Here is a 15,538-nt window from a genome sequence, read left to right on the forward strand (position 1 = left end):
GTGCAGGTACGAAAAAATATAAATTTTTATTTTTATCATCTACAATACTGTCTTATTTATTTTATAGTACAGTACATTGATTCTTGCTTCCGTTTTATGGATCAGTGGTCTCGTTAGGTAGTAAAATCCATGTGAAATTTGCTGTTTTAGGGGTGCTTTTTAAAAGTCTGGAGCGGATTAATCCACTTTGCATTACTTCCTATGGGATAGCGCACCTTGGTTTTGGAACGCTTTGGTTTTGGAACGGATTAAGCTTGAGAACCAAGGTACCACTGTAGCAAAGTTGGGTGAGGTTATTTTATTAACTCCACTTGATCTCTCTGAAGATCTTCCAGCTTTGACAGGGGTTCATTTAGTAGCGCCAGGTTTTTGCATACACAGAGAGCTGTGTCAGGCCGCAGATACAAAACCTTGAATGTGTGGAGCCAAGTCTGCTGGTGTTTCTTTGAGGCTGGCTAACTGACTCTGCTTTTGCTCAGGGCTACATGCCTCTGTGATGTATAGGACTGTGGACTTTGCCTCAGGGTGTTTTCCCTTAAATGGCTCTGGAAAGATATTTGGAATTTTTGAGGGCGATGTGATCTAAATCTCCCCTCAAGCGCTTATTAAGCAGTACAAAAGACGGGGGAATGTGAATTTTAGCGGAAGATGATGGGGGGGGGGGAATACCCACAATTTAAGGAAAACCAAACATTGCCTCCCATTGATGTTAATTTACAGGCAAACGCACAACATTTAAAGCATTAAACTGTATTTTGCTTGTTGGGCTTGTGTCTGTACTTTGTGAAGGAGGGTCCCTGAGAAAATAGATTTTAAAAGGCTATTAAACATCAACTTAGGGCACAATCGAAAGGCGAGTTCCGTTACAAAAGTCCCATTGAAGTGAATGGGGGCTATGCTAGACGAGAATAATCCTATTCATGTGAATGGGACTTGTTCCCCCAATAGCATTTGTGACTCTAGGGGGTTAACTCCAGCAAGTACAAATCTGTTTTCCCTAAAATTGTGGGGGGTTTTCTTTCTAAGTATTATTCATGTGAAAATCTGTGGTCAATCAAGGCTTGAAGACAGGCGTGTCTGGGTTGTGTGGCTGACTTTTCTCAGAAGTAACAAAGAGCAGGTCCCAGATTTCCCATACTGCTGTTTAGATTGTAAAAACGTGGCGTTTTGAACCTGGAACAGATGTGAAATAATCTAGGATGCCATCTTCATCTCTTGCAATGTACTTAAACTAGGATAATTTCATGCTTAAGGTAAAGGGACCCCTGACCGTTAGGTCCAGTCATGGCCGACTCTGGGGTTGCGGTGCTCATCTCGCTTTATTGGCCAAGGGAGCCGGCGTACAGCTTCCGGGTCATGTGGCCAGCAGGACTAAGCCGCTTCTGGCGAACCAGAGCAGAGCACGGAAACGCCGTTTACCTTCCTGCCAGAGTGGTACCTATTTATCTACTTGCACTTTGACGTGCTTTCGAACTGCTAGGTTGGCAGGAGCTGGGACCGAGCAATGGGAGCTCACCCCGTCGCGGGGATTCAAACCGCCGACCTTCTGATTGGCAAGCCCTAGGCTCTGTGGTTTAACCCACAGCGCCACCCGTGCAATGTTCTTAAACTAGGATAATGTCATGCCTAGATAATAATAATAATAATAATAATAATAATAATAATAATAATAATAATAATTTATTTATATCCCGCCCTCCCCAGCCAAGGCCGGGCTCAGGGCAGCTAACAAGCAATAATAAAAACAAGTTGAATGGATACAACTTAAAAACAAGATTAAAATACAACATTAAAACATTGAAACATTAAAATGCAGCCTCATCACAGGAGGAGAAAGGAAAAAAGAAAGGGGGAGGGAATCAAATTGACAGAATAGGTTGCGTTTATGATTTTCTGAAGTGCCAATATGGCGTGGCAGGCAACGCAATCCAATCCTCCGTCTACTCAGAAGTAAGCCCCCGTGGGTTCAATGGGGCTTACTCCTAGGTAACTATCCCGTGTAGGACTGCAGCCTGTCTCATGCAATGCATGGAATAATCTTTTTGCATGCATGCAGGTTGGCCGGAGGAGAAACTGCCTCTGAGCATGCGCAGAGAGATATTTCCTTACCAGAACCAACTTCTATGCCTGTTTGTGATTATTCCATGCACCAGGAATTCATGAGCCTTTGTGGGCAGGAGTCCAGAATCCTGCATAATTCTTTGCCATGGCTACTAAAGGCAGAAATAATTATGCAAAGGACAAAGAAATAATAAAACAACCACAATGCAGTCACTTCAGATTTTTCCGTTGTCGTCTTTCATTTTTAAAATGTGGAATACACAAGAGGCCACATTAGGCAGGTCTTTTGCACACAGAGAATACGAAAGACTCTTGGGTTGGGTACACACCGTACAATTAAAGCAGAAACTTCTCTCCCCCGGGAACTGTAGTTTAAAGGCGCTGGGAATTGTAGTTCTAATTTAGGGCACTGCCTGAAGCTGTTGCCTCACTTTGCCTAATGGCAGAGCTGGCCGTATTGCTGAGCAGTAAAGAGAGTTGACTTCTATGTGTCTGATAGATGGTCAGGCATGCTGGAGGTTTTGCCGTCTGCGCCAGGTCAACCTGAGCTGCGATTGCAGGGGGTTGGGCTAAATGACCTTTGGGTCCCTTTCAAGTAGCAATCCCAAGAAAGTATTGAAGATGCACCAGAGGGCTAGTTCTTAGCGTCTGTATAAGGCTAGCATGTCCTGCATTAGGTGAAATGGGCTGCTCTCCACCATAATGAATTTATTAGCCTTTTGCATGGGACGCTTCTTAATAATAATGATAATAATAATAATTTATTTATACCCCGCCCATCTGGCTGGGTTTCCCCAGCCACTCTGGGCAGCTTCCAACAAAATATTAAAATACAGTGGTCTCTTAAACGTTGAAAGCTTCCCTAAACAGGGCTGCCTTCAGATGTCTTCTAAAAGTCTGGTAGTTGTTGTTCTCTTTGACATCTGGTGGGAGGGCGTTCCACAGGGCGGGCGCCACCACCGAGAAGGCCCTCTGCCTGGTTCTCTGTAACTTGGCTTCTCGCAGGGAGGGAACCGCCAGAAGGCCCTCAGAGCTGGACCTCAGTGTCCGGGCAGAACAATGGGGGTGGAGACGCTCCTTCAGGTGTACTGAGCCGAGGCCGTTTAGGGCTTTAAAGGTCAGCACCAACACTTTGAATTGTGCTCGGAAACGTATTGGGAGCCAATGTAGGTCTTTCAGGACTGGTCTTACAGTATATGGTCCCAGCGGCAGCTCCCAGTCACCAGTCTAGCTGCCGTGTTCTGGATTAGTTGTAGTTTCTGGGTCACCTTTAAAAGGTAGCCCCACATAGAGCGCATTGCAGTAGTCCAAGCGGGAGATAACCCGGGCATGTACCTCTCTGGCGAGATAGTCCGCAGGAAGGGAGGGTCTCATCCTGCGTACCAGATGGAGCTGGCAGACAGCTGCCCTGGACACAGAAATGACCTGCACCTCCATGGACAGCTGTGAGTCTAGAATGACTCCTAGGCTGCGCACCTGGTCCTTCAGGGGCACAGTTACCCCATTCAGGACCAGGGAGTCCTCCACACCCGCCCGCCTCTTGTCCCCCCAAAACAGTACTTCTGTCTTGTCAGGATTCAACCTCAATCTGTTAGCCGCCATCCAACCGCCTCCAGAACTCACACAGGATGCCGGTACTTCTTCAGTTGGAGAAGTATTTTCCACGCATTGTGGGCTAAGCTCAGTGGCAGAAAACCTGCTTTCACACGCAAAGCGTCCCTTTTTCCGGAACCAGTGTTTCCAAGTTTGGAAAAAAAGGATCAGTAAGTGTGCTATGTGCCCGAGACCCTGAAGGGCAGCTGCCAGTCATCGTAGAGTTGGAAGGGACCCTGGGGGGTCATCTAGTCCAACCCCCTGTAAAGCAGGAATCTTTTGCCCAACGTAGGACTCGAATTCACCACTCTGAGGTTAAGCATCTCAAGATCTGATGACTGAGCTATCTCCATTCAGCGCAGGCAGCGCTGATGGACAAATAGTCTGAACTGGGATAAAACGACGTATTATGAGACTGGGCTATGTCTTTTGTGGGTTTTATCACTGCTTTGGAATCTGAGGTCTGAACAGGGAAATGAGCCTTTTCCTTAGGAGCCATTTTTCCTTATCAAGATGGCCCCACGGGGAACAAGATACCAAGATAAAGAGGAGATCATGGAAGGGGCAATTATGGTGGGGGTTCTTAGGCCCAAAGGGCAAGAGATAAGCAGTTCTAGTGATCCAGATTGCAATTGCTGCAGCTGCTTTATGCTTAAAAAACAACTCTTGAGTTAAGAGAGAGATTATGAGGAGTCGCCATGTACAGTTTGGAATCTGTGGGCGAGTCAGCCTCACTGAGGACTAGAGCGGGGTCAGCAAACTTTTTCATCAGGGGGCCAGTCCACTGTCTCTCAGACCTTGTGGGGGGGGGGGGCGGACTATATTTTGAAAAATATAAATACAGTGGTACCTCTGGTTGCGAATGGGATCCGTTCTGGAGCCCTGTTTGCAACCTGAAAGGAACGCAACCTGCGTATGTGCACGCGCGGGTCACGATTTGCCTCTTTGTGCTGGCGCGTGGTGGCATTTTGCTCGCGAGCGGCGAAACCTGGAAGTAACCCTTTCTGGTGCTTCTGGGTCGCTACGGGACGCAACCTGAAAAGACGCAGCCTGAATCGAACGTAACAAGAGGTGTGACTGTACCCTGCAAGCCGGTCCCACAGCTGCCTCCGGACCGGGAGGAGGAACGTACTCTGCACGCGCTCAGGAGCGCATCTCGGCGCCTCCCACTCACCAGCGTTGTTGACTAGCAGCTGGCCCAACCCTGTGGAGCTCCTATCATGATGCCCATGGTGCTGTTGGGATGCGTCCGGGGAGACGGGGGCATTTGGCCGGCCTCCAGCTGGCTCCAGCCACCGGCCGTTCAAGTCCTCAACTCTCTGGAGTAGGAGAAAACAAGCTTGTTCCCTCTAAAGTGCGACAGGAGACAAATATCTCCTTGAGATATTTAAAGATGGCTCTCTCATGTATCTCCTCTCACTCTCCTCTTTTGCCAGGCTAAACATACCCAGCTCCTTCAACTGTTCCTCATCAGGCTTGCTTCCAGCTTGTCAACATCCTTCTTAAATTGTGGTACCCAGTATTCCAGGTGGGTCTTCACCAAGGTAGAATAGAGTGGTACTCTGACTTCACTTCCTTGACCTGGAACAGGGGTCAGCAAACTTTTTCAGCAGGGGGCCGGTCCACTGTCCCTCAGACCTTGTTGGGGGCCGGACTATATTGGGGGGGGGGGGATGAACGAATTCCTATGCCCCACAAATAACCCAGAGATGCATTTTAAATAAAAGGACACATTCTACACATGTAAAAACACCAAACAGGCCCCACAAATAACCCAGAGATGCATTTTAAATAAAAGGACACATTCTACTCATGTAAAAGCACGCTGATTCCCAGATCGTCCACGGGCTGGATTTAGAAGGTGATTGGGCCGGATCTGGCCCCCGGGCCTTAGTTTGCCTACCCATGACCTGGAAGCTAGATTTCTGTTGATGCAGCCTAGAATAGCATCAGCCTTTTTCGCTGCTGCATCACACTGTGGGCTCATGTTCCGCTTGCGGTCCACCAAGACCCCTATTCACATACACTGTCGTCTCCTCCATCTTCTTAGATGCTGACGGCCACAGTAACATCCCTGCATCTCAGCCAAGATTCTCTCAAAAGCTTTCGCTCTCCCTAAACTTCCGGTTGACCCGATGAAAGAGATCATAGCGCAAGTCGTGACTCAGTGACATACCTGGCACCTTCAGGTACGGCTGGGTGAAACCCCTGCCTGAACCCCCTGCCAGCTGCTGCCAGCCAGTGTAGACAATATTGAGGACGCTGGACCAATGGTCTGACTCTGATTTGTGCAGTTCTGAGGCTGAGGCCTGGATCAAATTAAGCACCGACGATCGTTCTCACGTCAGAAGAGAGGCAACCAAATCCGTGCGTCCCTCCATTCACTATTTCCAGCAAATTTCACGTCGTGGGTTAATGTGAAACACATTTCCCCTGGTTTGGAATTAACATTTTTTCCCAGGCAGCCCCTGTAATTACGCGGTCAGACCCTATAAAAGCTGCTTTTATCCCTTCTACTTCCTGGGGAAGCTAATTAATGTTGCACAGCTTAATATTCTCTAGTCTTATTAAGTTGCAACTTTGGGGTGGTGGCGCTCAGGCCGGGGGCGTTATTTAGAATTTTTTTAGATGGGATGGCAAAAAACGTAACGAATGCAGGAGTGGGGGGGTGGGGGTTGGAGGAAAGCTGATTTGGGTTCTTTGTTTCAACCCCAAATGCTTCAGGGTGAAATTAACTTTGTAGGAGTTTTGGGCTTCCTAGATTGTTTGAAGAGAGTGAGAAGGACATTGTCTTAAATAAAGGTAAAGGGACCCCTGACCATTAGGTCCAGTCGTGGCCGACTCTGGGGTTGCGGCGCTCATCTCGCTTTACTGGCCGAGGGAGCCGGCGTACAGCTTCTGGGTCATGTGGCCAGCATGACTAAGCCGCTTCTAGCAAACCAGAGCAGCGCACAGAAACATCGTTTACCTTCCCGCTGGAGTGGTACCTATTTATCTACTTGCACTTCGAACTGCTAGGTTGGCAGCAGCAGGGACCGAGCAACGGGAGCTCACCCCGTCGTGGGGATTCGAACCACCGACCTTCTGATCAGCAATTCCTAGACTCTTTTGGTTTAACCCACAGCGCCACCCGCGTCCCTATTGTCTTAAATACCCTTCTGCAATTCATGGGCATTCCTGTGTTCCTGTAAACACCCCTGTTCTCCAAATTTTGTTTCCACAACCCCCACCCCCACCCCACCCCAAAAAACCATTATATGTCTTTGAGGGGTCTTTCCCAATGACCCTATTCATTTAACTTGTAATAGCCTCTCCGCAGCTTAAGATTCAAGGGCCTGTTGATAAACTGAACAGCCACAGCGGACAGAGAAAAGGTTTTTTTTATCTCTCTCTCATATTTGTGGACATCCAAGAAAGAAAAATGTCGGAAGTTACAGGACAGAGAAAAGGAAGTCCTTATTTACACAGCATGTAGTTAGACTGCGGAACTGCCTGCCACAGGAGGCGGCAATGTCCACCAACTTTGTTGTTTAGTTGTTTAGTCGTTTAGTCGTGTCCAACTCTTTGTGACCCCTGGACCAGAGCACGCCAGGCACTCCTGTCTTCCACTGCCTCCCGCAGTTTGGTCAAACTCATGCTGGTAGCTTCGAGAACACTGTCCCACCATCTCGTCCTCTGTCGTCCCCTTCTTCTTGTGCCCTCCATCTTTCCCAGCATCAGGGTCTTTTCTAGGGAGTCTTCTCTTCTCCTGAGGTGGCCAAAGTACTGGAGTCTCAGCTTCAGGATCTTCTCAGCTTCAGGATCTGTCCTTCCAGTGAGCACTCAGGGCTGATTTCCTTCAGAATGGAGAGGTTTGATCTTGCAGTCCATGGGACTCTCCAGAGTCTCCTCCAGCACCATAATTCAAAAGCATTCATTCTTTGGCGATCAGCCTTCTTTATGGTCCAGTTCTCACTTCCATACATCACTACTGGGAAAACCATAGCTTCAACTATACGGACCTTTGTTGGCAAGGTGATGTCTCTGCTTTTTAAGATGCTGTCTAGGTTTGTCATTGCTTTTCTCCCAAGAAGCAGGTGTCTTTTAATTTTGTGACTGCTGTCCACCAACCTAGGTAAATGTAAAGGTAAAGGTTGTTGTTGTTTAGTTGTTTAGTCATGTCCGACTCTTTGTGACCCCATGGACCAAAGTTACCCCTGACCATTAGGTCCAGTTGCGGACGACTCTGGAGTTGCGGCGCTCATCTCGCTTTACTGGCCCGAGGGAGCCGGCGTACAGCTTCTGGGTCATGTGGCCAGCATGACTAAGCCACTTCTGGCGAACCAGAGCAGCGCACGGAAACGCCGTTTACCTTCCCGCTGGAGTGGTACCTATTTATCTACTTGCACTTTGACGTGCTTTCGAACTGCTAGGTTGGCAGGAGCAGGGACCGAGCAACGGGAGCTCACCCCGTCACGGGGATTCGAACCGCCGACCTTCTGATCGGCAAGCCTTAGGCTCTGTGGTTTAACCCACAGCGCCACCCGCGTCCATCCACCAACCTAGCTGCCTTTAAAAGAAGATTGTACAAATACATGGCTAGCGCTATTGACTAGTGCCAATCTTCCTTGCTGCCCATCTGAATCGCTCCCACCTCTTTTCTCTCTTCCCCTTTCTCTGGGCATGTCCACACAGAGCTGAAGGTGTTTTGCAGAAATATTCCCCCCCCTTTTTTTTTGCTGCATTCCAGGTGAGCCTTGTTGCTCCCACTCCATCCCTCCAGGCTGCTAGGGGCCGGGGCTTCCCTGCCATTCATCCAACCTCTGAGAGTTCATTCATCTCCCAGGCGCCCTGCCTTACCCCCAGGGGATAGCAAAGAGTGATTTGAGCTCTCTGGAAATCAGGAACCCAGGAGGGAGGAGGAGGAGGAGAACAAGGGAGAAACCTCTGGGTTGAAAATGCAACCCTTTGTTTGCTTGTCGAGACTCCGTTTTGCAACAACTGTTCCTTAAATTGCCTTCCTTGCAGAGGTTTTGGGCTCCCAAATCCCGTCAGCCAGATGAAACATCTGGAGCAGAATCTGGCTCACTGGACACCACTGGACCAGAGGTTTTCAACCTTTTTGGGTCCTCAGCTCCCATGACCAACTACAGTGGTACCTTGGTTCTCAAACTTCATCCGTTCCAGAAGTCCGTTCCAAAACCAAAGCGTTCCAAAGCCAAGGTGCGCTTTCCCGTAGAAAGTAATGCAAAATGAATTAATTCGTTCCAGACTTTTAAAAACAAGCTCTGAAACAGCAATTTCACATGGATTTTACTCTCTAACAAGACCATTGATCCATAAAATGAAAGCAATAATCACTGTAAAGGTAAAGGTACCCCTGACCATTAGGTCCAGTCGCGGACGACTCAGGGGTTGCAGCGCTCATCTTGCTCTATAGGGTGAGAATAATCACTGTACTGTACTATAAAATAAATGAGAGTACAGTGGTACCTCGGGTTACAGACGCTTCAGGTTACAGACTCTGCTAACCCAGAAATAGTACCTCGGGTTAAGAACTTTGCTTCAGGATGAGAACAGAAATTGTGCTCCGGTACTAGTAGCGGGAGGCCCCATTAGCATTAAGTAGTGCTTCAGGTTAAGAACAGTTTCAAGTTAAGAACGGACCTCCAGAATGAATTAAGTTCTTAAGCCAAGGTACCACTGCATATTACATTTTTTAAACATGGCCTTGAGACAGTCTTTAAACCTTGTTTTTTGACCACCAGCATTACGCATTCCATTTTAAAGTTTGGAATAGAGTTCCGGAGCCCTGTTCGCAACATGAGCAGAACTTCTGCACATGCATGTGACGTCATTTTGAGCGCATGCGCGAGCGGCGAAGCCCAGAAGTAACCCGTTCCGTTACTTCTGGGTTGCCGCGGGACGTATCCTGAAAGAACGTAACCTGAACCAAACCTAACAAGAGGTATGACTAGTTTTTTTGGAAGACAATAATCAGCATGACCAGTCCAACGAAGTTGATGATGAAGAATCATTGCTTCCACACTGGGGATCTTTGCTTCTACCAGTACACTGACACTAGTTCGCCTGTCTTCCCAGGTGATGTGTACATTTTTATTTGTGCCCCACAAATAATCCAGAGATGCATTTTTAATGAAAGCACACATTCTACTCATGTGAAAACACCAGGCAGGCCCCACAAATAACCCAGAGATGCATTTTAAATAAAAGGACACATTCTACTCATGTAAAAACACGCTGATTTCTGGACCGTCCACGGGCTGGATTGAGAAGGCGATTGGGCTGGATCCGGCCCCCGGGCCTTAGTTTGCCCGCCCATGGAGTTACCCTTTCCTTCACCTTTCTCAATTTAGACTGGAGCCCCCTCGGGGCAGAGACTTGCCCCTTTCTGCTTAGGCGAGGCTGCAAATTGTTGAATAGACTGACGGAACCCGGGCAAATGGAGACAAGAGCAATCTTATTCCAGCCTCTTCTTTCTCCTCAGGGAGCAATGGCCACCCCACAGCATCTCTTGCACCCGGGTTTATAAGGGTGAGTCAGCTGGAAGCACTGCTGTCCCACGCAGAAGAGGAGGGTGCAGCCTCTTTGCAAACCGTTTTCGCGGGCTGCAAAATGGGCGAGATCCCCTCCTGAGTTGTAAAGCCCCACCTCAAGTTGTTAACAAAAATGGAGTCTTAAAATAAAAATAAAAATGTGACCGTCTCCCTAGTGTTTTGCAAGGATGAATGACTAAGCTTAGCATCTCCGCTGCCTGAGATTGCTTCGTAAAGTTGGGAGCTGGGAAAGTCGTACTTTGGAAAAACTTTGAAGGTACTCATTTCGATTGTGGCTCCTCTCCCTTCTTTCCCCCCAAACCAGACTTAAAAATAAAATAAAATTCAATCATTTTTTCGATACAAACAACCGCAAAAGACACTACAACAAAAACCATAGTAACAATAATAACACAATTTGACAATTCAGATTTAAATGCACTGATATACCTATGACGGCACCCTTTTAACAATATTTTCCCACCTCTCTCTCCTCCCCCCACTTCCTACCAAAATAATAATAATAATAATAATAATTTATTATTTATACCAGCCACGCTGGGCGGCTTCCAACAAAATACTAAAATACAATAACCTATTAAACACTATTCGCCTTATCCACGGGGGGCGCCACCACCGAGAAGGCCCTCTGCCTGGTTCCCTGTAACTTGGCTTCTCGCAGCAAAACTTCCAAAAGAAGAGACAGTCACAGGTGGTTTTCAGAGCCTCTGAGAAGCAGCTGGATCCAGCCAGTTGTTGTCTTTGAGGAACAGCTGGAGGAAGGGGAAAAATATCTCTCCTTCCCTCTCTCCTCCTGCTTGATATCATATAGGTGCTGCTTAATTAAACTATTTGCTTTCCTGAAGCCCAGTGTTAGGAACTGTGGTGGTGATAAACCAGAAAAGTAAAGCTTTCGCTTGGCAATTTTAGTCTAAGAGCTCACGTGACAATCTTGCAATACTTGTGATCAAGTGAAGATGCCAGGATTGCACCAGACATTTCTACAATCTGAGGATCTGTGGATCTGTACTGTTTTCACACACTAATACTACAGCCTGTAGAATTCTGTCAGTTCTATTTTATATGCACAATCGGAATGAATTTCCGGAACCAAAACGCTTTTTCTGTGCGGCCTAAACAGGGAGCGATGTTATAGCTAATTGTTGTCACTTGTCTTTGCACCCTACTGCCCTGCTCACAGTTGTGAAGAATTGTCTTACGTTATGAATGGTCTGTGTCACCATTAAGAAAAAGAGGTCGGAACAGGTCAATATATTTGCAGACTGTCCCTGGGTCAGGCGAATTTTCTTCTCAAGTTCTCAAAGTTCTCAACCTAGCTCAAGGTTGTCATCTAAAAGGACGCGGGTGGCGCCATGGTCTAAGCCACTGGTCCTCTTGGGCTTGCTGATAGGAAGGTTGGCGGTTCGAATCCCCGCAATGGGGTGAGCTCCCGTTGCTCTGTCCCAGCTCCTGCCAACCTAGCAGTTCGAAAGCACGCCAGTGCAAGTAGATAAATAGGTACCACTGTGGTGGGAAGGTAAACGGCGTTTCTGTGCACTCTGGTTTCCATCGCAGTGTCCCATTACGGCAGAAGCGGTTTAGTCCTGCTGGCCACAGGACCCAGAAAGCTGTCTGTGGACAAATGCTGGCTCCCTTGTCCTGAAAGCGAGATGAGCGCCGCAACCCCATAGTCGCCCTTCACTGGACTTAACCATCCAGGGGTCCTTTAGAATCATAGAATCACAGAGTTGGAAGAGACCACAAGGGCCATCGAGTCCAACCCCCTGCCAAGCAGGAAACACCATCAGAGCACTCCTGACATATGGCTGTCAAGCCTCTGCTTAAAGACCTCCAAAGAAGGAGACTCCACCACACTCCTTGGCAGCAAATTCCACTGTCAAACAGCTCTTACTGTCAGGAAGTTCTTCCTAATGTTTGGGTGGAATCTTCTTTCTTGTCGTTTGGATCCATTGCTCCGTGTCCGCTTCTCTGGAGCAGCAGAAAACAACCTTTCTCCCTCCTCTATGCAGAAGAAGCAGAAAACAACCCTCCCTCCCTCCATCCTTTTATATATTTGAACATGGCTATCATATCACCCCTTAACCTCCTCTTCTCCAGGCTACCTTTACCTTTTACCTGTCATCTGAACTAGCCTGATGTTTAACAATCAATCACAGTCACTCATCCTTTGAAAAAGTAGGCTTTAGTCTTGCCCCAAAATGGCACCATACATTCCGTTTTGGCGACTGTAACCTTGGTTTAAAGGAGCTGTTTGTTGTTGTTGTTTAGTCGTGTAGTTGTGTCCGACTCTTTGTGACCCCCTGGACCAGAGCACGCCAGGCACTCCTGTCTTCCACTGCCTCCCGCAGTTTGGTCAAACTCATGCTGGTAGCTTCGAGAACACTGTCCCACCATCTCGTCCTCTGTCGTCCCCTTCTCCTTGTGCCCTCCATCTTTCCCAACATCAGGGTCTTTTCCAGGGAGTCTTCTCTTCTCATGAGGTGGCCAAAGTCTTGGAGCCTCAGCTTCAGGATCTGTCCTTCCAGTGAGCACTCAGGGCTGATATCCTTCAGAATGGAGAGGTTTGATCTTCTTGCAGTCCATGGGCCTCTCAAGAGTCTCCTCCAGCACCATAATTCAAAAGCACCCATTCTTCGGCGATCAGCCTTCTTTGTGGTCCAGCTCTCACTTCCATGCATCACTACTGGGAAAACCAGAGCTTTAACTATACGGACCTTTGTTGGCAAGGTGATGTCTCTGCTTTTGAAGATGCTGTCTAGGTTTGTCATTGCTTTTCTCCCAAGAAGCAGGCGTCTTTTAATTTCGTCGCTGCTGTCACCATCTGCAGTGATTATGGAGCCCAAGAAAGTAAAATCTCTCACTGGCTCCATTTCTTCCCCTTCTATTTGCCAGGAGGTGATGGGCCCAGTGGCCATGATCTTTGCTTTTTTGATGTTAAGCTTCAGACCATATTTTGCACTCTCCTCTTTCACCCTCATTAAAAGGTTCTTTAATTCCTCCTCACTTTCTGCCATCAAAGGAGTCGTTTGGCGCCTAGCTTATACAGTGGTACCTTGGTTTATGAACTTAATCCATTCCGGAAGTCCGTTCTTAAACCAAAGATTTTCTTAAACCAAGGCGTGCTTTCCCATAGCAGCGGGGGACTCAATTTACAAATAGAACACACTCAACACGTTCCGCTTCCAAGGCAAAGTTCACGAACCAAAACACCTACTTCGGCTTTGCAGCGTTCTTAATCCAAGTTGTTCATAAACTAAGCCGTTCTTAAACCAAAGTACCACTGTATATCTGGGTTTCTCACTTCATAGGATCATTATAGGGATTAACATGAACCATTCACCCCTTGGAGAAAAAGGTGGGAGATTAATGCAATTAACCGGCGAATTTCTAACCCTGATTGCAACGTGGTGTGCTTGGCGTTTACAAAGACCTGGAGGGTGGTCTTAAGGCTCATATCTCTTTAAGGCTCCCTAGCCCAGTTGCTTTATCCTGGGTTAGCTCAAGGTCACCGTCTTGTGCTTCCTCAAACTTTACCAGCCTGCCAGAAGGAAAAAAGAAAGAACCGGGAGCCAGCAAGCCAAAGGTTAACCGCCAAAGTCTGAACACCTGGTTGCAGAGAGGTGGGAATTTGCAGAGACCTGTCTGGAGCTAATCTGCTTGGAACAGGGCCGCCTTCTGTTTTGCAGACTCCTCCGAAACATGCAAGCTGTTAGGAGAGGGAGCAGACCCCCCCCCCAAACCACCTCACAATCACACACACACAAAACATGCTGGAGAACAGGATTCTCGCCCCCCCTGCCTCCTTGCAATTTTCTGCTCTGCCTTTAAGAGAGGGCCTTGCAATAATTAAGTATCTCCAGATGCAAGGCCAGCCAATTAATTTTCTTTGTTCTTGGCTCGGGGGCAGAGGGGAGGAGATATTCTAGGAGATATTCTCTTGCTGTTCGAGAGAGAGGAGACTGGGGGGGGGTCTCTCCACCCACACACTCCTCCCCCCCCCCAAATCTGCGCTGTGCAAAAAAAGTATGGATCCGATGATTCCTTGTAACGTGATTCGTCTAACTCCGAAAACAGAGGGGAGTGACAGGGCAGGTTTAGGCTTAATTGGAACAGGCTTATATTTTATATTTTTATTTTTTTGGATTCCAAAGCAGGCGGGGAGTGTCAGTATGGGGGTAGGATGCTTCCGCAGAGCAAAGAACACGGACGTTTTTGTTCCACTCTCTCTCTCTCTCTCTTTGGGATGGAAAAAAGTTTGGCGTCTGCCAGCTGTGAGCCTTCGCATTTGCAACCGCCCAGTTTTGGTCTGAGAGAGGTGTGTCGGTTTGTAACATGCCTGCATTCCAAAGTTTATTAATAGAGACCCTCCGGGGGGTGGGGGGGAGAGCTGGGAAGAAGAATTGCCCCACAGTCTCCAAAGTTCAGGGGTTGGAGCCGGGCTCTCCCAGCAGGCCAAAGGGTACGCGGCGAGATCGGTTAATCCTCCCAGCAGATCGAGGAATCAGCAAATTCCTGGATCCCAGGAAACCAAGGTCTTGCTAAAAAAAAAAAAGTTGGGTTTGGAGGTTATTTCCCTGCAACTTTTTTTGCACACCGGATATAGTTAAACTGTGTTATCTGCAAGAGGTGTGCAGTGGTGCCTCGGGTTAAGAACTTAATTCATTCCGGAGGTCTGTTCTTAACCTGAAACTGTTCTTAACCTGAAGCACCACTTTAGCTAATAGGGCCTCCTGCTGCCGCCGTGCAATTTCTGTTCTCTTTTTATATATATATAATTTTTTATTGATTTTAACATATAAATTATAAAATGTACCACAAAACCTATCACTTATACAATCTTTTTAGACTTCCATCAGCACCTCTGACGATCCAACGTTTTAACCACTTCTTATGCATTTCTTAACTTTGTATTGCCTTTAAATCTCTTAACAAATCATCCTTCTCCTTTTCCATTTTTGCAATAATTCCAGTAATACTCCTCACAAAACTTCTTGCAAACCTACAAATGTTGTCGGATCTTCACAAATACTTTTCAAATAGTCCGTATATTTACTCCAGTCTTCCGTGAATTTCTGGTCCCGCCGGTTCTGAATCCTTCCTGTTAGTTTATCTAGTTCTGCATAGTCCGCGTGCAATTTCTGTTCTCATCCCGAAGCAAAGTTCTTAACCCGAGGTACTATTTCTGGGTTAGCGGAGTCTGTAACCTGAAGCGTCTGTAACCCGAGGTACCGCTGTACTGTGGTCACAACTGGAAAGGTTTTTTTAAAAAGGGCCATAGAAACACATGGAGAATAATAAACTAGATGACCATGAGACTCTTAATCTCG

General features: G+C 47.4%; 1 protein-coding gene across 1 annotated transcript in view; it reads left to right on the forward strand.

Annotated features, from left to right (window-relative positions):
* The window catches only part of LOC310660992 (tumor necrosis factor receptor superfamily member 16-like), a 42,839-nt gene that overhangs the window by 5,971 nt on the left and 21,330 nt on the right, over window positions 1-15,538 (forward strand). The gene's annotated exons all lie outside the window — the stretch shown is intronic.

The sequence above is a fragment of the Podarcis tiliguerta genome (assembly GCF_965153285.1).
Source record: "Podarcis tiliguerta genome assembly, chromosome: 12".
In the NCBI taxonomy this organism is placed as follows: Eukaryota; Metazoa; Chordata; class Lepidosauria; order Squamata; family Lacertidae; genus Podarcis; species Podarcis tiliguerta.